The 24958-nt window shown below is 40.5% G+C and overlaps 1 long non-coding RNA gene across 1 annotated transcript in view; it reads left to right on the top strand.

The window, feature by feature from the left end:
* Positions 1–5215, top strand: part of LOC308474959 — a 46131-nt gene extending 40916 nt beyond the window's left edge. Inside the window, exons 3-5 of the long non-coding RNA XR_013985058.1 lie at positions 1754–1862; positions 3609–3672; positions 4836–5215. This is a non-coding gene — a long non-coding RNA (uncharacterized lncRNA). The remainder of the gene's footprint in view (positions 1–1753; positions 1863–3608; positions 3673–4835) is intronic.
* Positions 5216–24958: the final 19743 nt, after the last annotated feature.

Raw genomic sequence — 24958 nt, forward strand, 5'->3', positions numbered from 1 at the left:
AAAAGGGATCTCAGTGGAAGGTGTGGGGAGGTGGAGATATGGGAGGAGGATGGGGTGTAAACAGAAGCCAAAGAGAGCTCTTGAGAGAAATAAATCTTCCATGTAATCATTAACATTCCAGTGCTCCTGGATACTAATATTCACTGGAAGAAAACAACACATTCTGTTTGCAGTATTTGTTTTTACAGTGTTCTTGAAATACAAAGGAGAAATTAAAATTTTGTAGATGCTGGTTGATTTTCCACAAAAAAATCTATTTCTCTTGATAAGCTGCAGGTGACTGGTGACAGAAAGAATGAGTTTTTGTTTCAGAGTGCTAACTTCAATCTCCTAACTATTCAGGCATATTTATATTTTATTTTATTTTATTTTATTTATATCTCACCTTTCACTTGACAGGGACTCAAAGAGGCTTACAGATAAAATGAGAACAGCTAAAAACCTCCACATCTGTTTCCCCTTTTCTTAGAAGCTCAGGCCAATGCATCTGAAACCAGGATGTAGCTCCACTACCCACTTATTCTTTCCATTTACCAGACTCAATAGCCTCTCAGGTCAACTCCTGAGCTCTATTGACTTACCAAGTGAAAACAATTGTTTGTGGCTCAGGCTGAAACAAAACTGAGTGGTCCTAGCAGTGGGGGTTAGAGCAAGGCATATGCCAGCTGCATAGGATTGCCCCTCATGTGCCATCCCATAGCCAGTGAGGTTATCGTACATTTAGGCCACAGTATGCAAAATCCTATGAGCCACAGCCTCAGTCTAGTGGCACAGGAGATTAGGCTGTGTTGAATCACAGGTTTTTAGTTAGCATATTATTCAGCGAGGTATACTTTTGTTTCTCCTGCTAAAATTCAACTGCAAAATTGCCATCAGCAGGCCTTCCTTATCATCTCAGGATGAAACTGAACAATGTTGTGTATAAGAAGCCAGGAAGAAAAGAAATCAAAGACCAAGGAGTTCAAACAAAAACTGTTTCCCAAATTTCAGCAAAATCTTTGTGTCTTCAATGATCTTTCCCTTCTGTTCTCATATATATTTGTTTGCTGATCAGTGTCTAAATATTTCTGTTAAATATCAGGTGATATCAGTTATTACAGCCTGAACATGTAGCAACTGCAGATGGCAGACTAGATGGATTTGTAAAACAAATGCAACCTTTTGTCATTATGAAAATGCATGCCATTTGTAAAACAAACACATCAAATTACTTTTATGCTTACAATACTGTAAGTCAGAACTTATAGATGTTCAACAGCATCATAAATGTGACTTATTTGTTTCAAGAACATGGAACAATAGTACATATTGAAAATTGCAAAAGGCAAACTAGATTGAATAGGGCAGGTGTGGGGAGGGAATACAGGGCAAGATCCAGTAAAAGATAACATTTTAACTCTAACCTTAATGAGGCATATGCAGGCATATGCTTAAATCTTCCGCTGAAAGTGAAGGGACTTTATTGCATAGATTTGGCTAGATTGTGGAAACAGTTCTCATCAACTCCTATGCTTATTTCTGAAAATCATAACTGTTCTTAAACATAAAAATATTTTACCCATCACAGTCTTCATAACTATTAAGTCATTACTGCTTCTGGGGAGAGAGTGGGGGGAATTTTCATTCTTCCAAACACATACAATGAATACATCAGAGATGAAGAGATGGTGACTCTCCTGATGTTGTTGAAGCCCAACTCTCATCATCCCTGCTCTGCTGCCATTGCCACAGCACACTGATGCTTCCATTTCAGCCTCAGCAGTGTCAGGAGAAGGGAAGAACCAGAAGAGCAGGACTGCTGCTGGATAGCTGTCCTTCCCTGTCTGAGTTGTTCCTCTGCAACTAACCTGGATGCAATTTAGGTGAGCTGTAAGGGGGAAGTGTGTAGTTTGGGTGACAATGTTAAGGGAAGGGGGTGGATTTGGTGAGGTGTAAAAGGTGGATGAGGAGGTTTGGTGAGGGGGTGAGGATCTGGCAGGGCTTTGGCAATGCAACGTGTCAGCATTGTCAGGCTTAAGCTGATAAGCCTCAATATGACAATAATGAGAGGGCCTCATCTGTACATCATTCAGGCATGTGGGCAGTGAAAAGCAAACAGCAACATCAGGGAGTCAGGGTTATGTTGCCCATGCAAGAAGACTGGTCCTCAGTGTGGTTTGGGAGGGATGACTATAACCAGTCCTGGGATGGGGAACTTGAGGCCCCAATATGTTTTTGAACTATAGCTCCCATCATCCCTGACCATGGACCATGCTGATGGGAGTTGGAGTCCAACAACATAAGGTTCCCCATAATGTTGCATATCAGATAGACACATTGCAAAAGCTGTGACCTATTTTTCAACCTTTTCACAGTCTCATGTATTAATAAGTGGGATGTGGGCACAATATATAAGCGTAAGTTGCAGGTGTGCAGGAACTATTTTGCTCATCTCAATATATTTTTGCATAGGATTAAAATTATATGTGAAAAGAGCTTCTATCTTCCTGCTGTTCTTGAGAATTAACCTCTAACTACTATTCACCCTCCTGCCTCAGTCACATCATTGTTTTATAAATCATCAATGTTCTGCAACATGCATCTCAAGAAGGCATCATCAATTGCTTTTTATTTTGACCATTGTTACACATTTATTTTCTCTTCATTGTTTGCAGCACTTTGAAGCTGGAAAATGCAATTTCTTGAGTATTGATTTTGTCCTTTTCCATTTAGTAAGCTAAGACCCTAAATACACAAATATCTATGCACGTTTCTTCCCATCAGTAATCTGAGAATATATCTTACAAATGGAGACATGCAAAAAGATGCAGATGGTTTTCTCTCACTTTCTCGGCACTTTGCTCTCATTTCTAGTGATGTTGCAAGAATTTTCATTTACCTGGTTTGGAATGCATATTTTCCTAGCTGATGATTCCTGGATATGCAATACAAATCAAATGTTATTTTCCTCAGAAGGTCTAATATGACTCAGAATACAAAACAAGCATCCTCATACACAGAGGCCTACACTGCTTTTATAATCTGTGGTGGCAATCCTATGGCCCTTCAGAGGGCATCCCAGGGACTATAATATATATTGGTTCTTCTTTTTCCAATGATATACATACATAGAGAGTAAGAAAGTGAGAGCATTGTTATCAGAGAGGAAGAGTGTGAGACAAGGAGATACAGTGTTGGATTCCTCCTCCTTGCCGCAATGGGAACTTTCAATGCTGTGGCCCAGTTGATATTGGAGCTCTGATGTTGGTAAGGGCAAAAGGAGAGGGGGTGTCAGGGTCATTTGGGTCATACCAGTGAAAGATCAGGAAACAACTTTGATCCAAAGGCTCCAAAGCCATCTCTGTCAGCTGACAGCTGACAAGCTTTAAACCAAGCAAAGGTTTAGATCCAAGCTTTCTCTGGTTACCCTTGCATTGCTCTGAATTGGGAGGAAAAGTATTTTATTAAAAATGGATGGAAAACTGCAAGAATGGTCCTCTAACCTCAGTAATGTGCTTCAAATATGATGCCAGCAGAGCTTAGGATATGATGATTGAACCATCTTCCTTTCCTCATTGCTAATATTGAGATTGCAGTTGTGTAGGGTTTTGTTTTGTTTTTTTGTCCAGGCAACATCTGCTGCTTTGACAGGGTTAAGGAACCCCAACCAAAGGAGGACTTTTGAGATCCAAGGTAGGAAGAGTTTCTAACCACAGGAAAAGGCTTTTCAGGTGCCACCATTCCACATTAATAAGCATACGCCCTGGACATTTAAAAAAATTCCTCTGAAGAGCATCAGTGTGTTGATTCTGTTGGGGAGGGTCCTCAACTTTTTCATAACCATAATATGACTGTACATAATTTGCACACACTGCAGTTTAGGCAAGACACATAACTGGTGCACAGCTATATTATCTATCCTACATGGAACTTGACCCCAGGATGTGATTTTCAGCTGCAAGGGAAACATTATCTCTTTCTCTTTCTTTCTCTCATTCTCTCTCATATTGCATAATCATGACTGCATTATTTAAAATTATATGAGCAAGGGGTAGGCTAAAGGCTGCATTTTAAATACTTGCATGTGCATCTTTAAAACTTTACTAACAGATTTTGTACATTTCAATTAAGATGTATTGTGGAAATGGCTAAGTGTCACAGATGGTAATACTGCTGGGGCTACTTCAGCGTTTTGATTACAGTTTGCACAATATGCTACTTTTTATGCATTTAAAAGTCATAAAATTTTATTAAAAGAAAGTGAAACAGAGATATGTTTTGATCTGCAAAAATGCAAAAGCTGCTCAGCTGATTACTGTACACTTCTAGGTTTCGTGTAAATAAAGGCCATGATTAACTAGATGCAGAAAGATTGGAAGCAACATTCAGTACAAACAGGACAAACTGTTATGTCTTCTTGCAACCCCCCCCCACCACCCCCAAGAAAGAAATGTATTGGAGACCTGCCATGTATTGTGCTGGCTGGCAAGGAAAAAAACCTTATACTGCTAAGTCCATGAGTAAGCAAACTAAGGCCCGGGGGCTGGATCCAGTCCAATCGCCTTCTAAATCCAGCCCGCTGACGGTCCAGGAATCAGCGTGTTTTTACATGAGTAGAATGTGTCCTTTTCTTTAAAATGCATCTCTGGGTTATTTGCGGGGCATAGGAATTCGTTCATTTTTTCCCCTTCAAAATATAGTCCGGCCCCCCACAAGGTCTGTGGGACAGTGGACCGGCCCCCTGCTGAAAAAGTTTGCTGACCCCTGGCTAAGTCCATAGTAGAATTAGAATTCAGTAGTAACCCCTTCTTCTCTGCCTCTTTTGTCTTCTCTTCCACCTCTTTTTTCTTCACTAGCATCCTGCATAAAATAAGAGAAAATTATGTTGGAAGACATTATTATCCATTGTTCTACCCACAATGTACAAGAAGGTTCTAAAAAGCAGCTCATCTCAACTGCATGTTCCACAACAGAAAGAAAAGAAAAAAGAATGTTACCTCTTCTTGCTCAACTGAGAGTGAGCAACTATATACAATGGAAACTGGTTGGCCATTGCTACACAACTGGACAGAATCTGAGATCTTTACAGAAGTCCACAATAAGTGGGAGTCATGGAGGACCAAGATTTGTAAAGCATAATCTGAATGAATCCAGTTCAGAGATGACCACTTGTTAGCCTCCACTCTCCTGTGGCATTCTATTGGCTAAAATAAATGGAGAGTTTTAGTTTACCCAATCCCCTTACTGCAGTTTTCAGGTGGGAAAGGAAATTGCCCAAATACATATCCCTGTGGAGAAGAGAAGATAACTTACACCTCCTTCCAGTAGAGATAATTTTCTTCTTGACTATGCTTTTTTCCCTTTTTTTAAAAAAGTAAATGACACCAATTTCCACATCAATGCTATCATCCTTACTTGCTATGGTGACTACATATCCAAAAGTGCTAACCGCATCTTCCCAAAGCCTCCCATCAAGGCAGCTTCTCAGTCAGGGATAGAAGCCTGTGCATCAATATTCATCCTGACAGCAACAAGATGGTAAGAGAAGAGTTGAAAGAAACATGGCTGTTCACCTTGGACCAAGCGAATAGTAGTAGAAATAAAAGAAGGAAAAAGAAGTGTAGAAGTAGAAGGGGAAAAGAGGCAAATTCTAAAATGGTGCTGGGGGAAAATGAAGTTAATAAAATCATAAAAATATCCTTATAAAATAGTGAAATGACTAATGTGTTTCACTGAAGATGTTCAGAAACACAAAAATACAGTTTTCCTATTAAGGCAAGAGCTATCACTCTCCTACTCCCTTATACCAGCTAGTGACTAAATAGCTTTCTACTTTAGCTTTTTCTGCTGGTGTGTATTACAGTTATTTATTTATTTTTAGAAATCAGTAATATTTTCGTAAGCCAGCCTCCACTTTGAATACCGCACTGGATGTGGATGTAGGACAGTGGTCATATCTTTTTCAAAAGTAAAGATAAGAGTTATCAACAGACATTCATTTGGGTGTAGAAACATTTGATGATTGGGTGGCTAGGGAGTTCAGGCAACAGTTGAGATCAGAAGGTCACATTTATTACTATTGAGTCAAGGATCTGCAGTGGGCTGGACAATAATCTACCGTATTTATCTGTGGTCATAATTAACAGGGTGAAACACTGAGGAAGCCCCATGTTTTCTCCCTTGGGTGACACCACACTGGTTCCACGGTAACCACAAACTGGTTCCAGTTAACCATCAGGTAAGGTTAAATGATGTATGCCTTTCATTGATGGCCCAATTTAATTGCACATTGAGTGCCTACTGGCTGCTCCATCTCATTCCCACTCTCCAGCATTCACAGGAAAGAAGCCTACCAGGCCCAAGTCATGCTCCCCTCCCTTTCCCTCTCAAGCCAGCTGGGAGAAAAATGTACAATGGGAAGGCATCACTTTACCCAGGGGATGCTCACCAGAGCATATACAACTCTCCTTCCCTGACCACACCATCTGTCCAAGTGTGCCCAAACCTTTCTTTAAAAAAAAGCAAAAAACAATTACTCCACATCCTGGCCAATTACACATACATCTCAGCCAAATCAAGCAGTGTGGAGTAGATGAAAAAAAGGTAGTGCCAGAAAGCCAATTGTGAGATCGACCAAAGAAGAAGAAAGTGGTCCATCAAAAAGTGTCTCGCTAACCCCCAGCCTCTGTCTGGCTGTGCCATGTAACGGGGCCAGCTGGAGCCCCCTAAGTTCCCTTATTCCACACCTAGTAGGAGGTGGTCTCCAAATAAATCCATTCTATACATAACGCGGGTGGACTAGGAATGGAAAGGAGAGAAGATGGCTCCTCACCATGTGGGGATAGATCAAAGGCCCTGCTCTTAATACAGTGGTACCTTGGGTTACAGACGCTTCAGGTTACAGACGCTTCAGGTTACAGACTCCGCTAACCCAGAAATAGTACCTAGGGTTAAGAACTTTGCTTCAGGATAAGAATAGAAATTGTGCCGTGGTGGCGCGGCAGCAGCGGGAGGCCCCATTAGCTAAAGTGGTACCTCAGGTTAAGAACAGACCTCCGGAACGAATTAAGTTCTTTTTTTTTTTTTTAATCATATTTATTAAAGTTTCCAGAAATATAGAAATACAAAGAAAAAAAAAAAAAAAAAGATACTTAAAACCTTACTTTCATTGCCTACTTTCTGGGACTCCCCCCCTCCCCCTCCCAACTGTATTCCCCTTTCCTTAATTTGGTTCTACAAGCTCTCACTCCCAATTTGAAACTTAATTTGTTTAACCCACTATCCAAATTGAATTGTACAAATCTTACCACCGTCCCACATCATTAACAAGAAAAGAAAAAAGATTTTCCCCAAGATCCACCCCAGTTCCTTCCACGAATTCCCTTTTTTAAACACGTCCAATCAAAATAAAATGACATACGTAAGTTATATAAAGAAATAGAAAATAAAAGATATAAAAAGATTCAAAAGTTGGTTACACAGCCTTTGGATTCCAAATCTCCCCCCCCCCTTCCCCGGTTTGAATTCCCCATGTCCATCAGTCTATATGTTATCAGCCTGGAGGTCTCAAGTCATGGCCAAATTTCTCCCCAATTCCATCTTGCCGGTTTTCTTTTAATTTATTAATTTTAATAATATTTAACTTCAAACGTCCAATCTAACAGAGGCCTTTAATTTCCTTGATCTTTACCACTCCTCCCATTGTTCTTTCCGTGTCGTAGTCAGTCCTTTGTTCTTCTTATTCCTCACTTTCTCAGGTTTCTTGTCCTGTTCAGCTGCTAAAACGTTCTAATTCAGAAATCTGGTATCTCTACAGAGGTTTGTTATTCAGGAACAAAAACTTACGTCCAGTCCCTTCCTTTCTTCAATAGAAAATTCTATCGTCTCCTTTAATGTAAATACCTCTGTAGACAAAATACTATTTCAGTTTTGCAGCTTTCCCAGAAGATAACAAGTCCTGTGCGAATCCCGGAGTATTTTTCCACTTACGACCGTTCTTGTAATGTCCCGAAACCCCTCTAGGGGGATTGTAATAACTTTGTATCCTCTAATCCAAAAGTCAAATTGTTGTTCCTTATTTTCCGACAGTTTATATCCATATTGTAGCAAATTGTAACAAAATTAACCAGCAAAGTCCTCATAACAAAGTCCTCTTTATATTCTCCAGCTTTGACAGCTACTTTGACAGCTGTCAAAGTCTCCGTCTCTCTTCACCAGGCTCCGCGAATCGCCCCGGTTCCCAGGGGGGGTTGCATTTTCCTTCTCACCCTCCACTCTTCTCCTCCAGCACAGTTCTTATAATTTCCCATCGTGGAATTAATGATTTTTATCAGGAGTATACTTCTCTTTCGACCTTGGTTACCCAGTCCTTGTTTTGGAATGTTTACAATAGGGGGGGGATTGACTTCCTTTTTAGATCGCCCCCGCTCGTGCCAAATCCGGAAAAAAAATTCCTTTTTTTTCTCCTTTTGAACCCGGTTTCCCAATTACTCACGGGTTGTTGTTAATAGTCCAAATTTCCAATGGAAGAAGTCAGCGCTCTCCGTCGAATGGCATGCGGCTGCGCTCGGCAGGGAAAGCAGAGGACTCAAAGCACCACGCCGCTCCCCGGCACCCGATCCGAAGCCTTTAAAAAGGCTCCTTCACGAGTCGGAAGGGCGCTAATGGTGCCAGCCGAGTCACCCATGTCCACGGGCTCCGTGCCCGTGGTTTTTAAGGGTCCCCGCGTCGCCGGCGCGGTAGGACCCAGCCCCTGCCGAGCAGACTCCCTCCGGAGCTCGGAGGGAGTCCGCCATTCGGCGATGGCGCCAACCCGGAAGTCCCAGAACGAATTAAGTTCTTAACCTGAGGTAGCACTGTATTTGGATGGTCATGATCAGTGCTTCCCCCCCAGGAGGTATTCAAGGATACACAGTACCGGCATCTCTCTTTTGTTGTTGTTAAAAAGTGTGGCACTTACTGTAACAACTTCATGGTGAGTTCCGGCACCTATTTTTCGGGGGGGGGGGAGCACTGGTCATGATCGTGTTTACCACTGTAAAAACCAGGATACGGAATAAAGCATGCTCACCTGAAGAAATCAGACCCTTTCAAATGGTCAGAACTAAGTTGCTCTGAAGAATGTAATCTCAGCAGAGGAAAAGATAGAGCTGTCCGAGTAGAATAGTAGCAACCAGAGCCATTGAGCAGGATACAATGAGGGGAAAGGATGAAGCTGTTAACAAGAACTGTTATGAAGTGCCGGGTAAGTTCATGTCAGTTTTTCTGTAATTTAAATTGAAGATTGTAAAGTGCTATAGGTTACAAGAGGTCAGGTATTTCTACCCAAACTGGGAACCCAGCCTGATTGCTACTTTACAGCTGGAGGTCCCAAATGTGATAGTATAACAGAAAAAGAACAAGTATTCCAGAAAATTACCCTTGTAATATATATCCCACAGCAAAAAATACAAAAGATCATTTGAAAATGTAGTCACTATGTATTTTTAGAGAGTCTGATGAGGATAGTATTGAGGTGGAACTTGGTTTGATTTACTTTTTTTTTTACTTCCCCCAAATTTAGTCAGGGAGAAAATGATCTCTGCTGGAAGGAAAGAAGAATTTATTTTCCACTGAGAGTTATCTTATATATTCTGCATAGACAGAAATGCTGTTGTTCATTATCGAGTCACGATTAAACAAGACTAAAAATTGCTTTAATTAAGTGTCCTAAAAAGCAATCAAGAGATGGGTGGGTGTTTTTTGTTTTGTTTTTAATAAAAAAAGCAAACTGTTTTTCTCTCTCAAAAGCTCTAGGCATATGAGGCATTGTTTGGATTATGAGAAATCTCATTGATTAGACTTGATTTGTTTTTAGAACCAATGAGAGTATTTTTCAAGAGTTTAAGCATGTAAGAAACCCCATTCTCAATGGCATATCATTTAAGTAGGACAGTCTAGTCCAACAGGGTGGTCCAACGCACAGCTCTCAAGGCTTTTTTTGGTGATCTTTGGCAACACTTTACCCCTCCCCCCTTCAGCCCCCCTTACCTGGGTAAGGAGGCGCTGGGCTTTGAGAAGGAGGTGTGAGGGCTCTGACAAGGTCCTAGAGTCCTGTCTCCTCCATCCCAAAGCCTAATTAGTGCTTTCTCAGCTATGGGACGAAGGAAGGAGGACTCTAGGACCCTGCCAGATCCTCATGCCTCCTTCCCAAGCCTGCTCCACACCTAGCCAGATTTGGAAAGGCAGCATAAGGGCTGGTAGAACAACATCAAAATTTGGCCTTGCTTCCCTCCACCCACAACTCAACAAGGCAGTGTGTGGCCTGTGGGTTTTATGTCAAAGTGGCCCATTTGGTATGAAAAGTTGGACCACCCTGGTCTAGAGGGTTTTAAAAACAACCACCACCAAGTTGTCATAATCAGCTAGGAAAAGCCAATGTGGTACCTTTCAGATTGTGGGACTATAATGCCCACTAGCCCATGGTGATGATGGAAGTTTCAGCCTAACAGGATCTGTGGGACACCAGATTGGTTCTCCCTGTGCTATGTTTAACTACACTGGAGAATTTTTATTTTTGTTGTGACTCAGCATATCATAAAAATTAAAAAAAGTAAATGTGTAGCAAGTTTCAGACACACAATACATTCCTCTATGTAAACAGCAACTGGCATCCAGATTTGTCTTTTGCATATGCAGCTATCTATAGGTGTGGATATTTATTATGTCATCCCCAGGGTAGACTGTTTTTCATCAATCCACATTAGCTCCCATATCCTGAGATTGTTGCATATTAGAAAAGATACTGGGTGGGGTTGGGGGGGCTATGCATCCTATTTATTGTGCATGTGAATGGACGTGTGAGGTCTTCAGGCTTGGGGATGCCAGCTGCCAGAGATTCTGGCAGAGAGGCTCGGATGAGATAACAGGATGTGAACTGTTGATGAAATAAATAAATAAATAAAATGCAGTTAATGTTTTTCACTATTCTCTCTGCATGCCTCTCTGCACCTGTGTGTTTCAGAGAAATAGCTTGGCAAGGATGCTCAGCTCTTCTTTCATAAATATAGCCAGAGGTGACTTAGAATGAGACCCCCAAAAAGCCATAGCCAATATGGTGCTGTCCAGGTGCTGAAGTCTATAATTTTCATCAGCTGTGTGGATGGCCAATTCCAGAGACCATGGGAGTTGAAGCCCAACATATTTGGAGGGAACCATGAAACCTTTGGGCTCCCCGACCCTAAAAGGACATTGGGCAAATCCTTTGTTTGTATAAAAGCTAGCAAACCAATGGTAAGCAATTGGAGGGTCATGAGTCAAATTCAGCCTATGTTTGACCACCAGATGCACTCCATCACTCAGATGTTCCACTTATAGTGACTAAAATGCCACTTTTAGTCAGAATTCAGGTATTAAATAGGCATGTTTTTGCACTCCTATGTCACTGTTTAAATATCTAAGTTTTCTGCCTCAAAAACTTTTGAGTCTGTATATTACATTGGCTGTTCTACTGAAATCCTTGCATGACTGGAATGGCGGAAGATGCGTGGCATGAAGGAATCCATGCTTCTCCACGATAATTCATGTAGCTGTGGATTATGTTGGCTAGAATAACAGTAGGAAAGGTGTGAGCATGTCTAAGCATAGGCAAGAAACCCATTTTATATGAAGCAGCGATGATTCTTCTGTACCTTTCAGTGCCATTTGATGCCATTACTTATAGTTGCCCAGTTGAGTTGGTAGTTGGAAGCAGATCAAAATACTGATAATAAAATAAAGCTTTAACAAAATGAAGGAGAAGAAAAGAGTAGCGAGACACAGACCAGCTGTGTAGGATATAGGACTGGGGCACAATCTGATGCTCTCTGCAACAGTGGCCCAGGGACAACACAAGATTTTGCAGATCTCCCTGTTCACAAGAAGAAAGGGAGATCCTCCCTCAAAGAGAGAGGAAGAGATGTCCTTGGAAGCCTCCTCCTGACTTGTGTGGAAAGGATTGCTCCTCCATCATTGGTGTTCTGATGGTTGACGGAGAAATCCAGGGATGTATCAAGGGCAGATTGAGGAAACTTGGAATCTACTTAACAGGTGGCAGAAGAGATTATGCTGATTCTAGCAATGGTGCACTTATTTCCCCTTCCACTGAGACCAATGGAAAGGGAAAGATAAACACAGCACCCTGAACTTCCACTCTGCTGGTGCAAGCCTGGCAGGCCTTGGATTTGACAGTTCCATGATGGGTTCTCCTCTCCTGGCCCCCTTAGTATTGCTCTATTAACATTTTGCTTTTTTTGTTTTTAAAGAGGAATGGTATTAACTGATAGAGCTCCACAGATAAGGGGCAATGGGAGAGATAAAGTGAGTGACAGAGGAAAAGGGAGGACAGAGGGAGGGAAAGAGAAGATAGAAGGTGGATAAGAGAGATTAGAAAAATATCAAAGAAAGGGAAACAAGCACTGAAAGGGTAGGAATAAACAGAGAAATTTAGTAATTTGAATTCTCTACATAATATATTCATGTGAATAAATAATTTCTGCTATCAATCTGTCACAGAGAAATCACACTTTATCACTTTTAAATTTCAATTAATCCTGTTTTGCAATGGAAGAGCAAAGGTATTTTTCTGGTTCCCTTGGATGTGGGCCAGCATGGATTAAGTGACTGACAGCAAATGGCCCTGATCCAGAAAAGTTAGTTGTGTTTTGATGCCACTGTTTTCATTCCTTAAAACTAACTAACTAACAAAAACCCTTTGGTCTGATTGATTTTGACATTATTCAAAGATATTACCTTTCTCTGTATTGGAATCAGTATATTTTTACATTACAGTGTTTTCTGTGAAGTGGCCCCTATTTGCTGCCAATAACATATCAAAAATATTCCAAAATAGAAATAATACAAAAATATTACAGCACCAAAATCATTATTTGGAAAACAGAATCTATCAGGTTTGGTTCAAATCCAGTCATCATAATCATATCTGGACAGTTTCACCAATATATATATATATATATTTTAATCTAGACTGGGAAAACTCAAGCAGAGAAACCACATCCTTAATTAGTATGAGAATATCTTCAGCATACATATTACTTAACCTATAATTCTTCTAGCCTGCAGAGACAGCTTTCATCTCCAGATGGAATCAGATTATTGTTGGCCAGTGCTTGATAGTAACTTACTGTTCCTGATAAAAATAGATAAAAGCTGCAAATGTGCTTTATGCTCCACATGAGATCATTAACATCCTAGAACCTTGGGGTTTGCCTTTTTAATAAAGTACCAGACTGCAGAGTTTAAACAAACTCTGCAAGAGAGGCAACGTATTTAAAGATGTATTGAATCGGCCTTCAGATAACCAACCTTATACCCAAAGTATTCACATGCGATGTTAATCAGGCTACCAATCATAACTCGGGGAAACACAAATAAACACAGGCAACATTGTGTCTAATTGCCTTTAGTGCTACACTAAAACATAGTACTGTTGGCAAGTATCTGGCAGAGAGCAGTGACAGCTACACCTCCACACTTTACCTCCATGTATTAAAAGTAGATCTGCGCTTGGGTTGGCATTCACAGTGTCTGAAAGGCATCAATTGACTTTTGCACAATTACACCTCAAAATGGAGAGATGCTTTTCTAGTGGCTAATGCATCCTTGATGTAAAACTCTCCCACCGCACATTTAAACCAACTGAAGACACAATTCACTAAGCCTTTCCCCTCTGCAAACCCCATTTATTTCAATTGCGCAGGAAAAGCATTAAGTGGACTGCATCCTTAGACTCTTAATAAGCCATAAAGGTCAAACATGTCAGCTGATATAATAAATCAGCATAGTACTGTTTGCTCAGGGGAACAATTCTGATTTGAGAAGGAAGAGATCTAGGACACTGATATAAATAGATTCTTTGATGCTCTAATACAAGATACAGACAAGTATGATACAGAAGTGGTCGGGGCAGTGGGCTGGTGCTGCATCACTGCCCTCCCGAGAGCTGCATCTCTGCTGCTTGCCAGGAAAATGTGTGGGACAGAATGACAGCAAAGGTCAGGGCTGTGCAGGTGCTCCAGCAGAACCAATCCAACCCTTCTGTCAGTGTGCCCATGCAGCCCTGAACTCAGGGTTGTCCTGCTAAGCGACTGCACTGTCCCAGTATGTAAAATAGCTGCAGTGCCCCTTAGTGCTTGCTACTTCTGACATTATGTTATTCATACCATGTAAGTCCATTCTTATTGTGCCGTAACCCTTAATAATTGCAACTGGCAAAGTAGGTCAATGGGAGCATCCAAACACTATGCTATTTTTTTTTAGACCAAAATAACTTCTTCTTTTTCCTCTGTTTCCATATTCCTAATTTGGCACTGTATTCTCATTTCAATGCATATACAATTGCTATTAGTGTTGGACAACCATTCAGCATGGTTAACCCATTTTTTTCTACTCTATTTATCTTGGGGTTGTTCCTCCCTCAACTTCCTTCTCTTTCTCTCTTTCTCTCTCTCTGACTCATTCTCAGTATTTTCTGGCCTTTGTTTAATAGCACAATCATCACTTGATAACATCTGTGTGTCTTCTGCAATTCTGTCAAATTTGCTAGGATGGAGAGATTTAAGTGCTGCAATTTCCCTTCTGAGATCCTGCTGCTGCCTCATTTCAGCATACAATTTTTGTCTTTCAGCCTTTCCCCCTTCTTTCTTTCTCTCACTTTTGTCCTCTATAAAAATGTTTTATATTCAAATTCACTATGGAGAGCAACTTCTTTGCATAAATTACCCATGAACGCAAGCATATGACACAAAATATAAAAGGAAGCAAGGAGTGCACAAATCAAGACAACCAGCTTTGATTGCCATAACAAATCCCCCTCTCTTCAAATTCATGGGAGCTTTTACAAGGCAGAAATCTAATCTCAGATGGGCAGGCCATCATTGCACACTTCGAGGAATCTGCATTTGCTGGCAGTATTAAAATCTTCCCTGGAGAGTTTTCAGTGGGTACTTTCCCATTTTAACTACACTCTGGTGCCTTTTCTGAACCTTTCTGTTATAGCAACAGAACAGAAGCAAAGGCATCTAAAATGATCCCTGTGTATATTTACGTTGGGTGCTCAAATATAAAAATAACCAATCAGTCTAGTTATTTGTTCTTTGAAATAGTTGCTGTCCAAACCGTCTCTATGTTACTGGTAGATCTTTAGAGTTTTCTTTTTACTAGAAAATATCAGGAGTGGCTTACCATGGAGTAGAGAGCTGTCGATCACTACCAACCATGATTTTGTGTGTGGAGGGGGACAGATTTGAGGGGATTTTATTAACAGTTTGGGATACATTTTAGAGGTTGGACACCCCCTCCCCAAGCAACCAGGTCTGCACACCCAAAAAGCTAGGAGCAGATTGCATAGACATGCGCACGCACGCATGCACACACACACACACACACACACACACACACTGTAGTAGCCAGTGTGGTGGGGCAGAGCCAAGAAGCCACCAGACATCAGCATCATTTCAGCTTACTTGGGAAGTATTCAGGCAGGGCAGTGGTGGAGACGCATTGCACAGACATACTGACAAAGCCAATTTAGCTTTACCACCAGTGCATCAGCACAGTCTTGACCTTGCTGCCACCCTGACCCACCTATAACCAGCAAGCGTATAGAGTCTTTAATTCTGCTCACACAGCTGTATTTTATACTGAGAGCAAATACTAAAGGTAAAGGGACCCCTGACTATTAGGTCCAGTCGTGGCTGACTCTGGGGTTGCAGTGCTCATCTCGCTTTATCGGCTGAGGGAGCCGGCGTACAGCTTCCGGGTCATGTGGCCAGCATGACTAAGCCGCTTCTGGCGAACCAGAGCAGCGCACGGAAATGCCGTTTACCTTCCCGCCGGAGCGGTACCTATTTATTTACTTGCACTGCGTGCTTTCAAACTACTAGGTTTGCTAGTCATGTAGCAAATTTCAATATCACAATACACACCAATTAATAACACGCAAGAAAATGCATCACTTCAAAATGAATTGTCGGCTGCAATGATGAAATAATATCGAGTGAAATTATATGACTGCTCTGCGTTAAATATACAACTACAGCCTTTGAAGCTGAACTTCGCTTATCCATGACACCTTGTTATCTGAATTAACTATTCACCCACCATATATCTATATGTCCAGGGCTGGCATATGTCATGTTCCATAAGCATCTGGTCGGCCACTGTGAGAACAGAATGCTGGACTACAGGAGCTTTTCAGTCTTTCAATCCTGGCCCATTTGTGTATGTTAAAGAGATGACCTTGGATGAAGCTTGAAGACCTTGCAATTAATGTTCAGCTCCTTCTGTGGAGATCTAACAAGCATGCAAAATGTAGGGGAAGATATAGTGCAGGTAGTTATTTCTAGGTTTCCACATGGATCAAATTGTAAGAACCATTGGCCTGGATCCATCTTTCCTAAAACTGTAAAGAAAAGGAGTCTTGCAATTATTCTAGAAGTAGGACATATTGCCTAAAAGAACAAGCAATACTATTTCCTTTCTGCGGGTTCCTTTTCTCTCTCTGACTGAACACTTCAAGCATAAAACCATAGAAGATACTTCAGTAATGGAGTGGCTCTTGTAATCATGCAGTGAAAGGAGAAGAGTTCAAATGTGGGCAGCAGTGCTGAGAGGTTCCGCATTCTTGACTAACTTATTCCTCAGACAGGTTTAAAACACTGGAAGCAAATGGGATACAAGCAGGGAATATTCCGATCCACTGAAGCTTAGTAAATAGGAGAAACTAGTGGCACCCAGTCCCAACCTGGATAAGAAGACTGCGCCTCACTTGAGATTGCATAGCAAACTGCCACTAATAACGTTGTATAAATATTTATAATTAAATTATCACATTTCCCCTTCTCTTCAGTAAACTCCACCATCCTTCTGCTTTCATGTGTCCTTTTACCAGTACTGAAATAATTAATGATGTTGACATTTTAATTGTCAACAGATTTCAAAGCTAACACTTAATTCAGATGGGTAGACTGTCTGAAAAGTCAACCATGCATACATCACTGTATTGAACTGAATTAAATTCCCCTTTCAGGTCATTAGCTTGCCACACAGTTTTCATTCTACCAGCATCTTCTTGGCTACCTAACTGGCTATATGCAAATCAAAGGGTTGCAAAATAAATAAATAAAAAGGGGAAGAACATATTGCTTTCCAGATGATAAAAATTGTGTTAGTTAAGGGATGTTGTTATGGGATGGTGAAAGATTTGGTTCAGTTCCTATTTAAAGGTGAACCTACCAAATGTTCACTTTCTGAAACAAGATGCAAACCGAAGCACAGCCATTGTTTGAAAGTCACACTTATCCCAATTTTGCAATTCTGTTCGCCACTCAAGTGCTGTGTACATTACTAGTGTAAAGTGTGCATAAAAATGCATATAATACTGCAAATAATACAGATAAATGTGTTATAAGGGGGAAACGAGTTGCAAATAAATGTGTATTGGGCAAAATCATTATCATGAGTGTCTTTTTGGCAGTGCCTATGACACCAAGTGAAACACATCCCCACAACCAGTATCATGCAGAAAAAAATACGATATAATCACAGTGTATCAGGTTTATATAATTTTCTTTGCATCACAAGCTGATTCATGCACAGTTTATGCTCAAAACATGAAAAATCACTTTTTTGAATCTTTCATACACATTTTCCATGAATACTGTTCTTTTTGTTATGGAGATTATCTCTGTGTAAGAAAATTTTCCTGTAAGAAGTGACCCTAAATTACTATGAAAAGACAGTATTCTCTCCAAGCTTAAATAATAAAAATGTGTTGCTCAGCTGGTTACAGTTATTCTAGTTCCAGTTATGAGGTGAGAAGCGATTAAGGCTGAAGAAGTCCAATATGTGCTTTAACGTCCTTTGAATAATAGATATTTTTTTTCTACATTTGGCACACTTTAGGTTATGTAAATGGAATGGTACAAATAGAGCTTTGCACCCACATCCTGAAAATGATAAGACAAAGACTAGAATGTTGTGGTTTAAACGGAGCAATGGTGTTTATTACCACTGCCTCCACAGAACAGGATCTGCAAAAGATTAATGTTGAGCATAAAAAACTCACTCATCCCAATCACTGCAGATAACCTATCAGGCTGAGGAGAGCTTTTCTTCTTCAGTCCCTCCAAGTGTCCCTATTTTCCAGGGACATCCCTGATTGAGAGAAGCCATCCCAGTTTCTGATCTGATCCCAGAATGTCCCACTTTTCCTTAGGATGTCCCTCTTTTCATTGGAGAAATGTGGGAGGGTATGGAGTTATCCGACCCGAGCCATCTGAAGGTAATCCTGTATAGGGATGTTTTTTTAAAAAGTGTTTAATGTTTTATATATGTTGGTGGCTGCGGCAACCCAGTAAGACACGTGGGGTATAAATAGTAAAATTATCATTATGTAATGGGATGTCCCTGTTTTCATCAGAGAAATGTTGGAAGGTATGCAGTCTTTCCTGGCATACAGCTTTTCTGGCTCCAGACCTATGGCTATTTCTCCTTCCAAGTCATGTCCACACAAACATGGGAAGCTGTCAGACATTGGTCCCCCTATACCAGTACTGTCACCATTGATTTACAGCAGCTTTTCAGAGTTTGAGGCAGGGTTTTCTCCCAGCCCTACCTGGAGATGTTTGGGATTGAACCAGAGACCTTTTGCATGCATCTTCTCCACTACTGAGCGTGTGTGGCCTTGTGGCCTGTCAGCATTGCCATCATTCAGACCTCACAGCTTTGTGTGGGTTATTTGGACAGGCTGCAAGTGGAAGTCCTTGCCTTGAAGAGGCAAGCAGGTCTGCGGAATTCTCCCAACAACTCAAAATGTTGTTGTTGTTGTTGTCGTTGTTGTTTTCTTCCCTTGAGTCTGCCGTCATCTTTCATGACCATAATCTACTTAGGTCTCAGTCAGTGTGATGGAAACATAAACCACCAGTTCCAAAGGCCATCTCAGTCAGTAGATTTCTTTAAAAATAAAAATAAAAAATCCCATATGACCCCCATTCTCATTTCATCCACTTAAGCGGGCAGGTGGGTTTTGGGGGAGGTTGAGCAAAGCTTTTAAATACCTCTATTTTTTTCCTATTTCCACCTGGCTGCATGCAACCAGCCCTGCATTACATCTGCTCTGTGGTGTTTTGGGTTGAAAGCCGTTACTTCAGCCCACTGTGGCACTGGGTGGCATATGTAGCATTATCCTGTGGCATTTTATGCTAGTTTGAGTTCATAGACTTATGTTTAGCATCTGCAATAAATTTGCAATGCAGACATTTGTTCAATACTATGATTCCAAAGATAGCTGCAAGGCAAGCAACAGCTTCACGTAATGCAATGAGGATCCTGTGCCCAGTATCACCAGCATGTACAAACATCAGGAGTGGAAAGGATATTGTCAGGAACAGATGAGTTCTCCCCCCCCCCACACACAAATACTCATCTAGAGGTGAGAAAAGTTCACCCATTGCTTCTCAGAACCTGCATGTCCTAAACATCTGAAAAGAAGCCTTGAGACTAGTTTACAAGAGAACCGAAAAGGATGATAATAAGCACTGGAAGAACATAATGTGGTGCTTAGGCAGGATGCGATATTCACTGAGGAACATATTGCAGCTATAATTAAAGGCTGTGTTGCACTCACTTTAAACATGAGTCATGAATGAAAGCAATCAAAAGTTAAATTCTAACTTTGCTGCTTCCCCCAAAATGGGATGAAAGGGTAACACTTAGGAAGGATGTTAATTTGTTCTAAATTTATCAGAAAAGAGGTGTAAATAAGTCATCGAGAGATAGAATGAAAATTGCCAGGAACCTGTCATATTACATATTGGGATTCTTTCATACGTATGCTTTTCTTTTTTCTTTTTGGTAAAGACTATAACATTAAAAAGTAATGTGTTTATTCCACTAAAAGAAATTTGCTTCTCATAGAATGTGCACTTTTGTTCACACTTGAGTACCAAATGTACTCAATAAGAACAGGAGAATATATATAATTAATCTGCTTTTTTGTGTGTTTCATAGGCTTCAGCTTATAAGGGGCAGTACAATAAATCTTGATTGCATTCATTTCGAAAACAGTTTGCATCAGGTGGTATAAGGTGATACAATATTCCAATTCATTTCTTTGCATGGGGTTATCCAAATCCACATTATTGCATTGAGTGAGTAAGTATTTAAGGCCCCCAACCCTAAACTGTGGGTTGCCATCTGATTGGATTTTATTCTGATCCTGATCTGATTTTAGGATGTATTTTAATTGATTGCCTGATTTTATGTTAATGTGTTATATGGGGAGGGTGGGGTATAAATAAAGATGATGATGGTGATGATACCATAAAATTGTTACCATCTTAAAACATTATTTATGATGAGAACATGACAGCTAGAAAAACTTTAAATGTAATATCTATCTGTCCGAATCTATACTTATCCATATATGTCTGTCTGCCTGGATAGGAAGGTAGGTAGAACATTTCTATAGCAGAGCCTCATGTAAAACATATTGCAATATTCCAATCTGGAAATCACCATAGCATGGTAATTCCCATCATCACAGGATAATAATAGGCTAATCCAAAGCTAAACTGATTTAAGTACAGTGGTACCTCAGGTTAAGAACTTAGTTCGTTCTGGAGGCCCATTCTTAACCTGAAACTGTTCTTAACCTGAGGTACCACTTTAGCTAATAGGGCCTCCCGCTGCCACTGCACCGCCGCCGCACGATTTCTGTTCTCATCCTGAAGCAAAGTTCTTAACCCGAGGTACTATTTCTGGGTTAGCGGAGTCTGTAACCTGAAGCGTATGTAACCTGAAGCATGTGTAACCCGAGGTACCACTGTATTACCTTTCTTCACATATGACAATGATTCATGTGGGTACACTGATATTGACAATCAGAGTGGTCGTCATAAATGAGTTCATTTACCCATTTAACAATAATGAAATATGGGCAGAGTAGCATCTGATACCCTCTTTCTTACCTAATAAAAAGTTGCTCAGTAAGCTTCAGCACTTATATGCCGCATAGGGTGATACAGCTTGGTATAAACATATACAAAAGCTCTATTATATATGAAGATATATATAAAAACAAAAGAGGTTTAAAAACTCTCAAGGCAATTTTTTAAAAAAAATGTAGTATAAACACCAGCAATTGGGAAACACTTGCCTGCGAGTGCTCCAATTGGAGGACAGCCTTTACCAAAGGTGTTGTGGGCTTTGAAGACACTTGAACTCAGGATGCAAGGGAGAAACGTGCTAGGAGGAAGGCACGCTTGGCAAATCAACACCGTGATCAACTCCCGCCAGAAACCAATGTCCCCACTGTGGAAGGATGTGTGGATCCAGAATTGTCCTCCACAGTCACTTACGGACTCACTGTTAAGACTGTGTTTATGGAAGACAATCCTACTTGGCTATGACTGATCACCAAAGAAGAAGAAAAATATATATGAAGATGCTTCTCTTTATCTTATTCTAAGATATAAGGCAATAATAGGTCTAAGTATCTGACAAATCCACATAACTCCCCAATTAGTCATGTATACAAAAAAACCAAACAAACAACACAACCCCCCCCAAAAAAAACAACAACCAGCAACAGTAGTATTAAAGGCTCTGTATCTTTTGATGGATTCAACAACACCCCACTTCCAGATGGTCAATCCCATTCACAGATCTATCTCACTGGATTCAGGGATGTTCAAGTTGCCACAGAAACATCATTTAATCTAAGAATTTGTCAAGAATGTATAACTTGCTATTGAAATGGAATACTTAGGATGAAACGGTGAAATCTGCTATTATTAAATGGGCACAAGATGTTGGACATAACATAATGATGGCTGACTGGGAACAGTTATGGACCACAGGTATGAAGTTTACGGCATGTAATGCCTTAAGAGAGAACATTATGAAAATGGTATATAGGTGGTACATGACTCCAGTCAAGCTTGCAAAAATCTACCATTTGCCCAATAACAAATGTTGGAAATGTAAAGAAACTGAAGGTACATTCTTCCACCTTTGGTGGACATGCCCAAGGATTAAGGCTTTCTGGGAGATGATCTACAATGAATTGAAAAAAGTATTTAAATATACCTTCTTGAAGAAACCAGAGGCCTTTCTCCTGGGCATAGTCGGCCAACTGGTGCCAAAGAAGGATAGAACTTTTTTATGTATGCCACAACAAAAGCAAGAATACTCATTGCAAAGTATTGGAAGACACAAGATCTACCCACTCTGGAAGAATGGCAGATGAAGGTGATTGACTATATGGAACTGGCGGAAATGACTAGCAGAATCCGAGACCAGGGAGAAGAGTCGGTGGAAGAAGATTGGAAGAAATTTAAAGATTATTTACAGAAATATTGTAAAATTAATGAATGTTAGAATGATGTTGGATAGAAATTAAATGGTTGGATAGAAATTAAATGGTATAGCTGAAATATTATAAGGGAATATGAAAAATGGATTACTAACAGGTAAAAATTTAATGTTACAATACTTTAAGATTAAAGATTAGGATAAACGAAGAGGGGAAGGATTTGCTGAACCAACAAACTGAACTGGAATACAAAAAAGGGAGGCGTGAGGAGGTCCGGGAAACAAGCTAATGAAAAATAAGTAATGGAAAGATTGACTTGTTTTTAACTATTTTTATTTTGTATTTTTCTTTTTTCTGTTTCTACTTTGTAATATTTTGAAAACCTTAATAAATATCTTACAGAAACATCATTTAATGTGAAAGCTGAAGTGAAATGGGAAGTTCCTCCCAAGAGGAAACAGCTGTTGTCTTCTGTATCTTGGTAGGACGACAGTAAAAGTTTTGATATGCCTAGCAAAAGGCTTTAGTATATGTTGGGAGAAGAGGAGTGGGTGGGGATTCTGTACTTATTCAGCGAGTATGTTGAAGATGAGAATTGATTTCTGTCACCATCAAGGCTAACAGATATTGCATCCCTATCTTTAGCCTATTTCAAAATCAAGTATAGCCCCTCTTATGCAATTATATGGATGAAGAGGACTCATGTGGTGAAAGTAAACTGAAGCCCCACTGTTTCCTAGCCCTGCCCCCAAAGTTGTGCAGCACCCAGGTCACTTCCCAACATCAAGATACTGAAAAGGGGGGAAATATATGTGTATAGACTGCTATTAAGGATTGTACACAGATGAAACCCTGTGAGATTGGAGTTACTGCTTGCATAGCACTTTACATAAATAGAATTTCCTGCTGCAAATGTCCATGAGCAATGTGTGGCCTTTGGGACCAGAACTGAGGAGCTGCATGGCATTAGTGGTGGACCAGTGGCATGTCCCTGCTGCCCCTTCAAAGTATGGACCACTGCTCATGAATATAACACATGAATGGGACACACAGAAAAGCAAGCACATTCTAACATTCAAGACCTAGAGTGCTTGGAATCTGGATATTTGAAGGGCCACTTTCTTCCATATGAACCTAGCTAGAATCTAATAACTCCTTCCTGGGTTCCTTCAATGTAGGCAGATGGTGACCAGTGATGGCACCCTATTTATTGAATATCCCCTCTTTCAGAAGACACCAACACATTTATTGTAGATATAAGAGGAAAAGCAGCCCTGAACCAAGACACCAATCCAGCCTTGTCAAGGAAGGTAGAATCAAAAGTAGCCATACTGCCAAATCCAGAGGAACAAACATGCAATTGGAGGCATCATCCTTCCAACAAGAGGGAAAATATGTAGGCAAACCCCAGGGGCAACCTATTTTTCACATTCAGGGGATATGTCAAAGTATCCAAAGCCTGTTTCCCTCCAATAATTCCTCCTGTTGCTTCCTCACACTGAATGCAACAACGGCTCTTTTTCTGCTGGTTGGAAATGGGATTCCAAAGGTTGATCTTCTGTGAAGGTGGATCTTGTTCTTAACATATGAAATGGGAGAACTACTATATTCTATTGCTCCTCAGAGACCCTAAGGCATTTTTATCCCACAGGGCATTTAGTGTGCAATCAGTTGCTGCTGGTTCTGTTCTTTATATAATTTGGGCTCTTATCTGCTTCTGTCATTTGTGGCTACTTTTAACATTATTCCTATTAGGGTTTTTTATAGCAAACTTATTTGGATATAGTTACAGATAGGTAGCCGTGTTGGTCTGCCATAGTCAAAATAAAAAAAATCCTTCCAGTAGCACCTTTAAGGCCAACTAAGTTAGTTCTTGGTATGAGCTTTCGTGTGCAAGCACACTTCTTCAGATACACTGAAACAGAAGTTGCCAGATCCTTCTATATAGTGAGAAGGTGGGGAGGGGTATTACTCAGAAGGGTGGTGGGAATGGGAGATAGGCAGATAGCTGGGATGAGCCTGCTGACGACTCTTAACGACTGTAATGGGTCTTACAGGAAAAGGCAAGGGGTGAGAAGGTGAGAAATGGCTTAGTCATGTATAATGGGATAAGAATCCAATGTCTTTGTTCAAACCAGGTTTCTCCATGGTTTTAAGTTTGGTAATGAGTTGCAATTCAGCAGCTTCTCTTTCCAGTCTATTTCTGAAATTCCTTTGTAGTAAAACAGCTACTTTGAGATCTTGTATAGAATGTCCTGGGAGATTAAAGTGTTCTCCTACTGGTTTCTCTGTTTTGTGATTCTTGATGTCAGATTTATGTCCATTTATTCTTTGGCGTAAGGTTTGGCCTGTTTGTCCAATATAGAGAGCTGAAGGACACTGTTGGCATTTGATGCCATACACAATGTTAGATGATGAGCAATTGAATAGTCCCGAGATGGTATGTGTGATGTTGTTGGGGCCAGTAATGGTGTTGTCCGGGTGTATGTGGCAGCAAAGTTGGCATCTGGGTTTATTGCAGGCTCTGGTGCCAGTGTCCGTGTTAAGTCTGGTTGTAGTATTATTGTGGGTTAGGAGTTGTTTAAGATTGGGTGGCTGTCTGTAGGCAATGAAAGGTCTTCCTCCCAG

The sequence above is a fragment of the Podarcis pityusensis genome (genome assembly GCF_964106645.2).
Source record: "Podarcis pityusensis genome assembly, chromosome: 4".
NCBI lineage: Eukaryota > Metazoa > Chordata > Lepidosauria > Squamata > Lacertidae > Podarcis > Podarcis pityusensis.